The sequence below is a fragment of the Phyllopteryx taeniolatus genome, chromosome 18 (assembly GCF_024500385.1).
Source record: "Phyllopteryx taeniolatus isolate TA_2022b chromosome 18, UOR_Ptae_1.2, whole genome shotgun sequence".
In the NCBI taxonomy this organism is placed as follows: Eukaryota; Metazoa; Chordata; class Actinopteri; order Syngnathiformes; family Syngnathidae; genus Phyllopteryx; species Phyllopteryx taeniolatus.
This window is the reverse complement of record NC_084519.1, coordinates 2,494,505-2,506,891: the sequence shown is the minus strand read 5'-3', so window position 1 is coordinate 2,506,891 and position 12,387 is coordinate 2,494,505. Positions and strand designations below refer to the sequence as shown.

The 12,387-nt window shown below is 45.2% G+C and overlaps 1 protein-coding gene across 1 annotated transcript in view; it reads left to right on the top strand.

Annotated features, from left to right (window-relative positions):
• The first annotated feature begins 1,141 nt into the window (after positions 1-1,141).
• Positions 1,142-12,387, top strand: part of LOC133468427 (uncharacterized) — a 41,218-nt gene continuing 29,972 nt past the window's right edge. The window contains exon 1 of the transcript XR_009785497.1: positions 1,142-1,280. The gene's annotated coding sequence lies outside the window, so the exon portion shown is untranslated. The remainder of the gene's footprint in view (positions 1,281-12,387) is intronic.

Here is a 12,387-nt window from a genome sequence, read left to right as displayed (position 1 = left end):
TGCCCTTTGTCACCGATTCTTTTCATTACTTTTATGGACAGAATTTCTCGGTGCAGCCCAGGTGTTAAAGGGAGCCTCAGCATTGTAAATTTGAAGCAGCTGGGAGGAAAATAAGCACCTCCAAATCTGACGCCTCAGTCGAAAAAGGGTGGCATGCCCTCTCCTTGTCGAGGAAGAGATCCTGCCCCAAATTCAAGTATCTCGGGGTCTTGATCACGAGTGAGGGAAGAATGGAGCAGGAGATTGACATGCGGATCCGTGCAGCATCTGCAATGATGTGAACTCTATGTCGTCTGTTGTGGTGAAGTAGGAGCTGAGCCGAAAGGCAAAGCTTTTAATTTACCAAGTCGATCTGCGTTCCTACCCTCATCTATGGTCATGAGCTGTGGGTCGTGACTGAAAGAACAACATCACGGATAGAAGCAGGCCAAATTTCCTCCGCAGGGTGTCCGGGCTTTCCCTTAGAGACAGGCTGAGAAGCTCGGTCATCCGAGAGGAGCTCCAACTCGAGCCATTGCTCCTCCGCATTGAGAGGAGCCAGATGAGGTGGCTCGGGTATCTGGTTAGGATGCGCCCTGGACACCTCCCTGGTGAGGTGTTATGGGCACGTTCCACCGGGAAGAGGCCACAGGGGCGACCCAGGACGCTGGAGAGACCATGTCTCTTTGGCTGGCCTGGGAACGCCTCGGGATCCCCCCGGAAGAGCTGGATGAAGTGGCTGGGGAGAGGTAAGTTTGGGCTTCAATGCTTAGACTTCTGCCCCCACAACCTGACTCTGGCTCAGCGGAAGAAAATGGATGGATGGATTGATGGAAGTAACAAAGTACTTATTTCGTTTACAGTACTTACTTGAATATTTTGCTGCAATTTTTTACTTTTACACATTTTTTAAACACACTTATCTGTACTTTCTACTCTTTGCATTTTAAAAATGTGCTTGTTACTTTTAAAACCTAAAGTTTGGACGACCTTACATAAAAAGTAAAACGCTCCCCCCCAAAAAATCAGAAGTAAGCGAGTCATGCACATTGATCATAGACATCGTAGATACAACACTCTCTTTTTTATTTGCTTGCCTACGGCAATGCAAAGCTGGGGGCAAATTGCCAGCACATTCCATGTAGCTAAGCTCGTGGGGAAAGTGTCAGCGCATTCCATCTTTGTGGAAGGCAGGCCGGAAACCAAAATAACAAGATGCCTGCACATTTTGCTGTGTATGGTTGCACACACGTCGTACAATCACAACAAGGGAACTCCGGATTGGGATTAACCTTTCATAGGTAAGAATATTATTATTATTATATATTGGCTCTTTTTTCAAAAGTGGCTGCAATGAACGAACCACATTAGTTCTTTAGAAAGCCAGCTTTTTGAAGTCTATCTCGCTGTCGGTAAATTATGTATAGTTTGAGCATTAAGATATTTCTAACACATTTACTATTATCCACTGTTAAAACCCAAACTGAAAATAGCCCTACTTTGCTCATTTTCGACTAGTTTCAGTCAATCTCCACAGAGAAAGCATGCCAATCATGTAGGGAGATACAAAAATCTCACTATATGTATTTTATTATTGGGTTGAAAAATGTTGATTTACTTTTTACTTTTTTACAGAAGTACATTTATAAGTGTATACTTTTGTACTTTTGCTTCAGTAAAGGAGTGGCTTGAGTACTTTTACGAGAGTTGTTTTTTGCAGAAGTTTCAGTTATTTTACTTAAGTATTGAATAACAGTACTTTTGACATCTATGGCTAATATACACCAATATAAAAAACAGCTGTTGAAACTCGCAGGGTAAATACATTCATACATACTGTACATACATGTACATACGTTTCTGTGTTTAAGCAAGCGAGACAGAGAATAGCCGCTGCGCCACCCCCAAGCCATTCAAACACATAAGCAAAGCAAAGCAAAGCAAATTTATTTATATAATACATTTCATACACAAGGTAACTCAATGTGCTTTACATGATTAAAAGCATTTAAAAACAAAGAAAAAAAACAGCTTATAAACATTTAAAACAAAAAGAGAAAAAAATAAAAATAAAAGTACAATTAAAACAGCGTACACTGCAAGAGAGTCACTCCAGGTATTTACTAACAGCAATCCTCTTTTTTTTATTGCCAAAAACAATTATCTCAGTTTTGTTGTGGTTTAAGTGAAGAACATTTTGGCTCATCCAGTTATTTATCTTATTTAGACAGTGACATAACACCTCAATTGAACTGTAGTCATCTGGAGACAGCTATAGATATAACTGTGTGTCATCTGCATAGCTATGCTAGTCAAAATTAAAGTTCTGAAGAATTTGACCCAAGGGTAGCATATACAGACTGAACAAGAGCGGTCCAAGAACTGACCTTTGAGTAACCCCATAGGTCATTTCCATTCGATGAGATTGAGCACTCCCAATGGTTACAAAATAACTCCTTTCCTCTAGGTAGGACCTGAACCATAGGACTGTTCCATTTTGTCCTACCCACGTTTGCAACCTGTTCAGCATTATATTAGGATCTACCATATCAAAAGCCGCACTGACGTCCAACAAGACCAGAATTGACACCTTTCCTGAGTCAGTGTTCAACGTTATATGATTTAGCACTTTGATAAGAGCAGATTATGTACTGTGATGAGTTGCAAACCACAGCAAACAAGAGTGTGAGTATTGTTGAAGTTCTTACAGATGATTTCAGAAAAGTGTTGCTGTCGAGCCCTGACTAACTCTTGGTTAAACTTAAAGACGTTGTCTGTACAGGTCTTAGTCAATTTAGAGTTTAGTTTTACTCCACTTACGTTCTGCTTCCCTACACTTTGATTTAGAGGTCTTTACTATCACAGTGCTCCTCCACGGTGTTCTAGGTAGCCTCAAGATTCTCTTAGTTTTAATAGGAGCGACAGCATTCATGACATTTGAGATTTTCCAGGTGAAATTATTCAAAAGTTCATCAACTGTCTCAGCATTCACAGTTTGTGGCACAGCTATGGTCTCCATAAAGTTAGTGGTGGTACTCTCATTTATGTAACTTTTCTTAATAGAGGTTGTCTGAACTTTTGGAAGAATCTGTAATTCAAAGAATACACAAAAATGGTCAGAAATAGCCATATCCTTAATGTCAATTGATAGAATTTCAACATCCTTAGAGATGACCAGGTCGAAGATGTGACCGTGAGTGTGGGTTGGACTCAATATGTTGAGAGATGTCAAATGTGTCTAGTATAGCAGAGAGTTCTTTCAATTTTGTCAACATGAATGTTAAAGTCTCCCGTTATGAAAAAATAGTTGTAGTCAGTACAAATAACTGACAGCAGTTCTGAAAAGTCCTCCATAAATTTTCTATTGTATCTTGGAGGCCTATAAATTATTAAAACAATAACCTTTGGGTCACATTTAACCAAAAAACAGATATTCTAAAAAGCTAAAATCACCCAGTATAATTTATTTACACTGAAATAATGACTTAAAAATAACAGCAATACCACCGCCTTTTTTCCCTATTCGACACTTGTTCATAAAATTATAATTTGCTGGTGTTGCCTCATTTAAAATGGTATTACAGCTACTTTCTGTCAACCATGTTTCATTTAGTAACAAAAAGTCCAGATCATAGGTTGTAATCATGTCTGTCATTAATCAACATTGATTTATTACCCAGTGACCTGATATGGAAAAGAGCTGTTCTCGCAGAGATAACTGGAGACAATGGTTTGATAGATTCACATTTTATCCTCACTAAGTTTGTAGTTCTACTTTTTTTGTGCCATATTTCTTTGACCAGCTTTCTGTCCCTTGTAATGACAGGGATGAGAAATGGCAAATCTCCATAGGGGTCTGACTTATTCTGGAAAAGACCCCGCAGATATCAGTCAGATTCGCAGATAAGATTCTTCATGGGTGGAGGAGGGGTCCTTCGAGGTGCGTGGTGTAGGCTGGACTACTATATTGACAATAGCCTTCACCCTGTCTGTCAGCCCTAACATGGCATTTAGGCTAGTAGAGAGTGAGTTTTGCGTTGGGCTAGGCTCCAATGGAGCAGGGAGGGGTGTGGGAGATTGAAAGTGCTGGCTCATCTCATTTGTCATTCGTGTCTCTGATTGTTTGGATGACGCTGATGAATCCGTCTGCGCCTCGTGTCACATTATCTCTTGTTCCTCCGATTGTTTGGGACAACTGCATGCTGTTGTCCTTCAGCCGTGTCAATAGGCCAGTGTTTTCTTTTTGGGCCACTGAATGACATACGCAGTAAAAAATGTTGGGAGCCAATAACTTAACCCCTTGTCTACTTAGACAGAAACCGTCTGCCATGTAAAGATGTCTGCGCTCCCAAAAAAAACGCAGAAATTGTCAATGAAACTCACAGACAGTGCAGTACACACTCTTTGAGCCACTTATTTAATTGACTGAGCGTAGAGAAATGTTCATCTCCAAATCGTACAAGTGGGAGAGATCCACTTATGAAAACCTCAGCATCCAAACATTGCACTTTTGTTAGGAGAGCAATGAAATCTCGCTTCAGTACCTCTGATTGCTGTTTGAGAACGTCCAGGACCCATGTTTGTATCATGACAAATTTCACAGTTGGGTGCTGATAAGTGATCTCCAGGATTTTTTTTGGAGATATCAGTACTTTGGTGTTAGCACAGTACTTTTACTTTTACTGTTAGCACAGTTCTTCTCACCATTTTGAGACATCGGTAGAGTGGTTTCATTCCCCGACTGTCAAGTTACATCCACATACACTTTAAGATGGTGGATTTTCGTTTCTAGGATTGACATCCTCTGCAGCAGTCCGTGATAGTTCTCAGTGGAAAAGGGAGGCATCTTGATTGCTGGTCTTGTTGCTAATACCAGGCTGGTGCTAATTAGCAGGCCACGCTCACGTAATGGTGAGAGGGTATCAGAAAATATTGGAACATGGCAACAACTGACTATCTACAAAAAAAAGTACAGTCCCACAGGTTTAAAAATATCTAGGAGTCGCTGCTTCTATTATTTTATAGAAGAAAAATAATCTCATCAGCAAGAAAAAAATTTAAACAGAGGCGAAGCAAGCAGAGCGAGCAAAAAAGCATCTGCACTGTACGAGAGCGAGAGAGAAGATATAGCACAATTTAACAAGTCCACGATAAAGTATACATCTTTTGTGTTTTACAACAATACTTAACTATATTAGTAATGTACCTGCGGATTTAAAAAGTGAAGCTTGTAGCCAAAATGTATGTGGCGGTACATACGTACCACACCGGCCGTTCAAATAAGCAAACCTCTTTTAAAATACTTTTTCACACCCCTACATTCTGTTTCTGTCGCAACTTGCTTCTCCCAAATATTAATCTATATTTTGGTTTAATAAATGTGATGAAGTACAATATATTGTTTATACTATATACAGCATCAAACGGCTATGCAAGCCAAGACCAGCAATCAAGATGCCTCCCTTTTCAACTGAGAACTATCACGGACTGGTGCAGAGGATGTCCAAAAACCCCTATGACGAGTACAATAAATGGATTCAGGTTTCCCTTGCCCGGATGCGGGTCACCGGGACCCCCCTCTGGAGCCAGGTCCGGAGGTGGGGTTCAAAGGCGAGTGCCTGGTGGCCGGGCCTGCACCCATGGGGCCCGGCCGGGCACAGCCCGAAAGGGTAACATGGGTCCCCCTTCCCATGGGCTCACCACCTGTGGGAGGGGCCATAGGGTCGGGTGCAGTGCGAGCTGGGCGGTGGCCGAAGGCGGGGACCTTGGCGATCCAATCCCCAGCTATAGAAGCTGGCTCTAGGGACATGGAATGTCACCTCTCTGGCAGGGAAGGAGCCCGAGCTGGTGTGTGAGGTCGAGAAGTTCCGACTAGATATAATCGGACTCGCCTCCACGAACAGCTTAGGCTCTGGTACCAGTCCTCTCGAGAGGGGTTGGACTCTCTTCCACTCTGGAGTTGCCCACGGTGAGAGGCGCCGAGCAGGTGTGGGTATACTTATTGCTCCCCGGCTTGGCGCCTGTACGTTGGGGTTCACCCCGGTGGACGAGAGGGTAGCCTCCCTCCGCCTTCGGGTGGGGGGACCGGTCCTTACTGTTGTTTGTGCCTCTGCACCAAACAGCAGTTCAGAGTACCCACCCTTTTTGGGGTCCTTGGAGGGGGTGCTGGAGAGCGCTCCCGCTGGGGACTCCATCGTTCTGCTGGGGGATTTCAATGCTCACGTGGGCAATGACAGTGAGACCTGGAAGGGGGTCATTGGGAGGAACCACGATCAGAACCCGAGCGGTGTTCTGTTATTGGACTCCTGTGCTCATCACGGATTGTCCATAATGAACACCATGTTCAAGCATAAGGGTGTCCACACGTGCACTTGGCACCAGGACACCCTAGGTCGCAGTTCGATGATCGACTTTGTGGTCGTGTCATCGGACTTGCGGCCGCATGTCTTGGACACTCGGGTAAAGAGAGTGAGTTGGCTCCGATGGTGGGGGAAGATGCCGGTCCGACATGCCAGGCCCAAATGTATTGTGAGGATCTGCTGGGAACGTCTGGCGGAATCCCCTGTCAGGAGTTTCAACTCCCACCTCCGACAGAACTTTGCTCATGTTCCAGGGGGGGGGGGGAGGGGGGGGGGCGGGGGACATCGAGTCCGAGTGGACCATGTTCCGCGCCTCCATTGCTGAGGTGGCCGACTGGAGCTGTGGCCGAAAGTTGGTCGGTGCCTGTCGTGGCGGCAATCCCCGAATCCGTTGGTGGACACCAACGGTGAGGGATGCCGTCAAGCTGAAGAAGGAGTCCTATCAGGCCTTTTTGGCATGTGGGACTCCTGAGGCAGCTGATGGGTACCGGCTGGCCAAGCAGAATGCAGCTTTGGTGGTTGCTGAAGCAAAACCTCGGGGCATGGGAGGAGTTCGGTGAGGCCATGGAGAAAGACTTCCGGACGGCTTCGAGGAAATTCTGGTCCACCATCCGGCGTCTCAGGAGGGGGAAGCAGTGCACCATCAACACTGTGTATAGTGGGGGTGGGGCGCTACTGACCTCGACTCGGGACGTTGTAAGCCGGAGAGGAGAATACTTCGAAGACCTCCTCAATTCCACCAACACGCCTTCCCATGAGGGAGCAGAGTCTGGGTTCTCTGAGGCGGGCTCTCCTATCTCTGGGGTTGAGGTCACTGAGGTGGCAAGGCCTCGGGGGTGGATGAGATTCGCCAGGAGTTCCTCAAGGCTCTGGATGTTTTAGGGCTGTCCTGGTTGACACGCCTCTGCAACATCGTGTGGAGATTAGGGACAGTGCCTCTGGATTGGCAGACTGGGGTGGTGGTCCCCCTTTTTAAGAAGGGGGACCGGAGGGTATGTTCCAACTACAGGGGGATCACAATCCTCAGCCTCCCTGGTAAGGTCTATTCAGGGGTGCTGGAGAGGAGGGTCCGTCGGGAAGTTGAATCTAAGATTCAGGAGGAGCAGTGTGGTTTTCGTCCTGGCCGTGGAACAGTGGACCAGCTCTACACCCTTGGCAGGTTCCTCGAGGGTGCATGGGAGTTCGCCCAACCAGTCTACATGTGTTTTGTGGACTTGGGGAAGGAATTCGACCGTGTCACTCGGGGGGTCCTGTGGGGGGTGCTTCGGGAGTATGGGATACCGAACCCCCTGATACAGTCCCTGTACGACCGGAGTCAGAGTTTGGTCCGCATATCCGGCAGTAAGTCGGACTCGTTTCCGGTGAGGGTTGGACTCCGCCAAGGCTGCCCTTTGTCACAGATTCTGTTCATAACTTTTATGGACAGAATTTCTAGGCGCAGCCGAGGCGTAGAGGGGGTCCGGTTTGGTGGCCTCAGTATTGCATCGCTGTTTTTTGCTGATGATGTGGTTCTGTTGGCTTCATCAAGCCGTGACCTCCAACTCTCACTGGAGCAGTTCGCAGCAGAGTGTGAAGCGGCTCGGATGAGAATCAGCACCTCCAAATCTGAAACCATGGTCCTCAGTCGAAAAAGGGTGGTGTGCCCTCTCCAGGTCGGGGATGAGACAAACGGTCCGTGTGGTATAATCGTAGTGAGCCTAAATTTGGACAGCGGTCAGAACAGCGGCAAAAACTAGTGAATATTCCGACACCCACACACTGTCACGGTGCCCCCTAAAAAGGCTGATGATTACAATGCATGACAGGTGTGTCACCGATGTCCACGCCCACCCAGACACTGCAACACAAAGAAAAACAACTTGAAACACAAGGCCATGACACCTATGGTCACGAGCTGAAAGAACAAGATCCAGGATACAAGCGGCCTAAATGAGTTTCCTCCGCAGGGTGTCCGGGCACTCCCTTAGAGATAGGGTGAGAAGCTCGGTCATCCGGGAGGATCTCAGAGTAGAGCCGCTGCTCCTTCACATCGAGAGGAGCCAGATGAGGTGGCTGGGGCATCTGAAAACCCAAAGGATGAAAGGGTCACTTTGAAATTTTTCAACTTATTAAACATGCTAAAACCACACATTATTCACCTTACCACACTATATACACCGCTACTCATGACATAGAACACGTGTCCAAGTTTTAATCACCACAGAGCAAGTACAAGTGTTATTATTAATCTTAGTGCGTCTGCCTAACAGTTGTGAGGACTGGGGTTCAATCCCCGGCCCCGCCTGTGTGGAGTTTGCATGTTGTCCCCGTGCCTGCGTGGGTTTTCTCAGGGCACTCCGATTTCCTCCCACATCCCCAAAACATGCGTGGTAGGTTGATTGAAGACTCTAAAATTACCCCTAGGTGTGAATGTGAGTGCAAATGTTTTTTACTTTATGTGTGCCCTGCGATTGGTTGGCAACCAGTTCAGGGTGTACCCCACCTCCTGCCCAAAGATAGCTGGGACCTATCCCAGCTAAGTGCTGGAGCCTACTCCAGCACTTCCGCGACCCTCGTGAGGATAAGCGGCTCAGAAAATGAATGAACGGATGGATGATATTCTGTAATATTTATTTTTCAATGCCTCTAACAAATGTGGCAGAATAAAGGAATGCATATCGTTGAGTTCAAATGTCTTTATTCTTTGACTTCCCACAAAAGCCAGAGTGAACAAAACAGTATTGCGCGTAAACCATCAGCACCAAGAGTCTCCCACACGCCCCCACCTGCCTGCCTGAGGCATGGTCCTAATGTCAGCTCGCCCACCCCAACCCCCCGGAACACCCATAGGGAGACTCGTAATGAAAGTCTTTCAGGGGGCTTCACCAGCCTGCCATAATGGCTATGTCGTCTCGGAGGCTTGGATGAAACCTACCTAGCAGATGTATCCTTTACTGGATGTTGATAATGATGACGATGATGATGTTGTTTTATCTGATTTGTTTCCTGATCCAGGTGATTACGATGTTTAAACTACAACAGTCATGTATGACAAGTTTACTCTGAGTGTAAATGTATTTGTTTCATAAAAATTATTCTACAGTTAAAAATCGAAATGAAGTGACTGTAAAATGATATGAGAATTTGTGCAAATACATAATAAACAGGAGGGAAATCCATCCATCCATCCATTTTCTGAGCCGCTTCTCCTCACTAGGTTCGCGGGCGTGCTGGAGCCTATCCAAGCTATCATCGGGTAGGAGGGAGGGTACACCCTCAACTGGTTGCCAGCCAATCGCAGGGCACATACAAACAAACAACCATTCGCACGCACAGTCACACCTACGGGCAATTTAGAGTCTTCAATTAATGCATGTTTTTTAGGATGTGGGAGGAAACCAGAGTGCCCAGAGAAAACCCACGCAGGCACGGGGAGAACATGCAAACTCCTCACAGGCGGGGGCGGGGATTGAACCCGGGTCCTCAGAACTGTGAGGCTGACGCTCTAAGCAGTCATCCACCGTGCCGCCACAGGAGAGAAATGTTAAATAAATTGTAGAAGTTATCATTTATTTGCTTAGCTTTCATTAGTATTATGGACGATTTTGATGGTTGCTTGCTGACCGTGAGAGAAAGGAAGATGTCTCGCCTTCAAGAAGATGACTCAGCAGGAATCGTCAGAGAAGGGCGCCTTGACCAAGGACGTGGCCGGGTGTTGGTCTCATGTCTTCACCTTGAAACCCTCCCCTTAGTGTCTTGTAATTTAGTGTATTATGTTTTGTAACTTAGATACCTCCCTATTTCAAATAAATACTGGAGCAGTGGGGTAGATTGTTTAGAGCGTGATGGGAGGCTGTAATCTGAACAATCTCCCATACATCCTCCTCATGAGCAAAAGAAACCAGCGTCTTCATTCCTTTTTGTGTCTATTTTTATAGGTGTTGGGTGAGATAGATCCAACAAGGATAAAGATGATTATTTTAGTACATACTGCGGGCCACCCGAAATGCACAGCGGGCCGCAAATGGCGACTTCCGTTGAATTTCGTGCTGAAGCGTCACATTATGGTGTATTTTCGCTTTTAGTTTGCTTTTTTTCTGCTTTTATTGGTTGCTACGTGCATTTATATACAACCCCAATTCCAATGACGTTGGGACGTTGTGTTAAACATAAATAAAAACAGAATACAATGATTTGCAAATCACGTTCAAGCTATATTTAATTGAATACACTACAAAGACAACATATTTAATGTTCAAACTGATAAACTTTATTGTTAACATAGAATTTTATGGCTGCAACATGTTCCAAAAAAGCTGGGACAGGGTCATGTTTACCACTGTGTACATCACCTTTGCTTTTAACAACATTCAATAAATGTTTGGGAACTGAGGACACTAATTGTTGAAGCTTTGTAGGTGGAATTATTTCCCATTCTTGCGTGATGTACAGCTTCAGCTGTTCAACAGTCCGGGGTCTCCGTTGTCATATTTTATGCTTCATAATCCGCCACACATTTTCAATGGGAGACAGGTCTGGACTGCAGGCAGACCAGTCTAGTACCCGCTCTCTTTTACTACGAAGCCATGCTGTTGTAACACATGCAGAATGTGGTTTGGCATTGTCTTGCTGAAATAAGCAGGGGCGTCCATGAAAAAGACATTGCTTGGATGGCAGCCAAGCCCTGTATGTACCTTTCAGCATTAATGGTGCCTTCACAGATGTGTAAGTTACCCATGCCGTTGGCACTAACACAGCCCCATTTCAACACAGATGCTGGCTTTTGAACTTTGCATCCAAAACAATCTGAATGGTTATTTTCCTCTGGCTCGGAGGACACGATGTCCACAATTTCCCAAAACAATTTGAAATGTTGACTCGTCGGACCACAGAACACGTTTCCATTTTGCATCAGTCCATCTTAGATGAGCTCGGGCCCAGAGAAGCCGGCGGCGTTTCTGGGTGTTGTTGATAAATGGCTTTTGCTTTGCATGGTAGAGTTTTAAGTTGCACTTACGGATGTAGCACCGAACTGTATTTACTGACATTGCGTTTCTGAAGTGTTCCTGAGCCCATGTGGTGATATCCTTTACACATTGATGTCGGTTTTTTATGCAGTGCCGCCTGAGGGATCGAAGGTCACGGGCATTCAATGTTGGTTTTCGGCCTTGCCGCTTTCATGCAGTGATTTCTCCAGATTCTCTGAACCTTTTGATGATATTATGGACCGTAGATGATGAAATCCCTAAATCCCTTGCAATAGTACGTTGAGGAACATTGTCCTTAAACTGTTCGACTATTTTCTCACGCACTTCTTCATAAAGAGGTGAACTTCGCCCCATCTTTGCTTGTGAATAACTGAGCAATTCAAGGAAGCTCCTTTTATACCCAATCATGGCACCCACCTGTTCCCAATTAGCCTGTTCACCTGTGGGATGTTCCAAACAGGTGTTTGATGAGCATTCCTCAACTTAGTCTGTTTTGCTACCTGTCCCAGCTTTTTTGGGAATGTGTTGCAGCCATAAAATTCTACGTTAATGATTATTTGCTAAAAATAATAAAGTTGATCAGTTTGAACATTAAATGTCTTTTCTTTGTAGTGTAGTCAATTAGATATAGGTTGAAAATGATTTGCAAATCAATGTATTCTGTTTTTATTTATGTTTAACACAACGTCCCAACTTCAGTGGAATTGGGGTTGTAAATAATTTAGGAAATGACTTCAAAGGCCAGGAATCCTCAGTTATTTTAACACTAATTTGGATGGGTGGTTCCCCGCTCGCTACGAATCGGTGAAAAAACAGCGACACACATTGTCTATTAATCGCTTATTTGCATACACTTTGGCTTAAATTTTACCTTTGGGCTGCTGGGACATGAGACTTTAAGGAAGGTATTTTTGGAGAATCTGGAAATCGAAAATATTCACTATCTGATCTATTTTTGTGTTTTACGCGAAACTATATCTTGCGACGTGGACTCTTTAGCCAGAGCGGGTCACATATGACAGCAGCATAGTGGAGGAGGTTTGCAGGGGTTGTCCAGCTTGCGGCATAGTGATTCCTGCTTT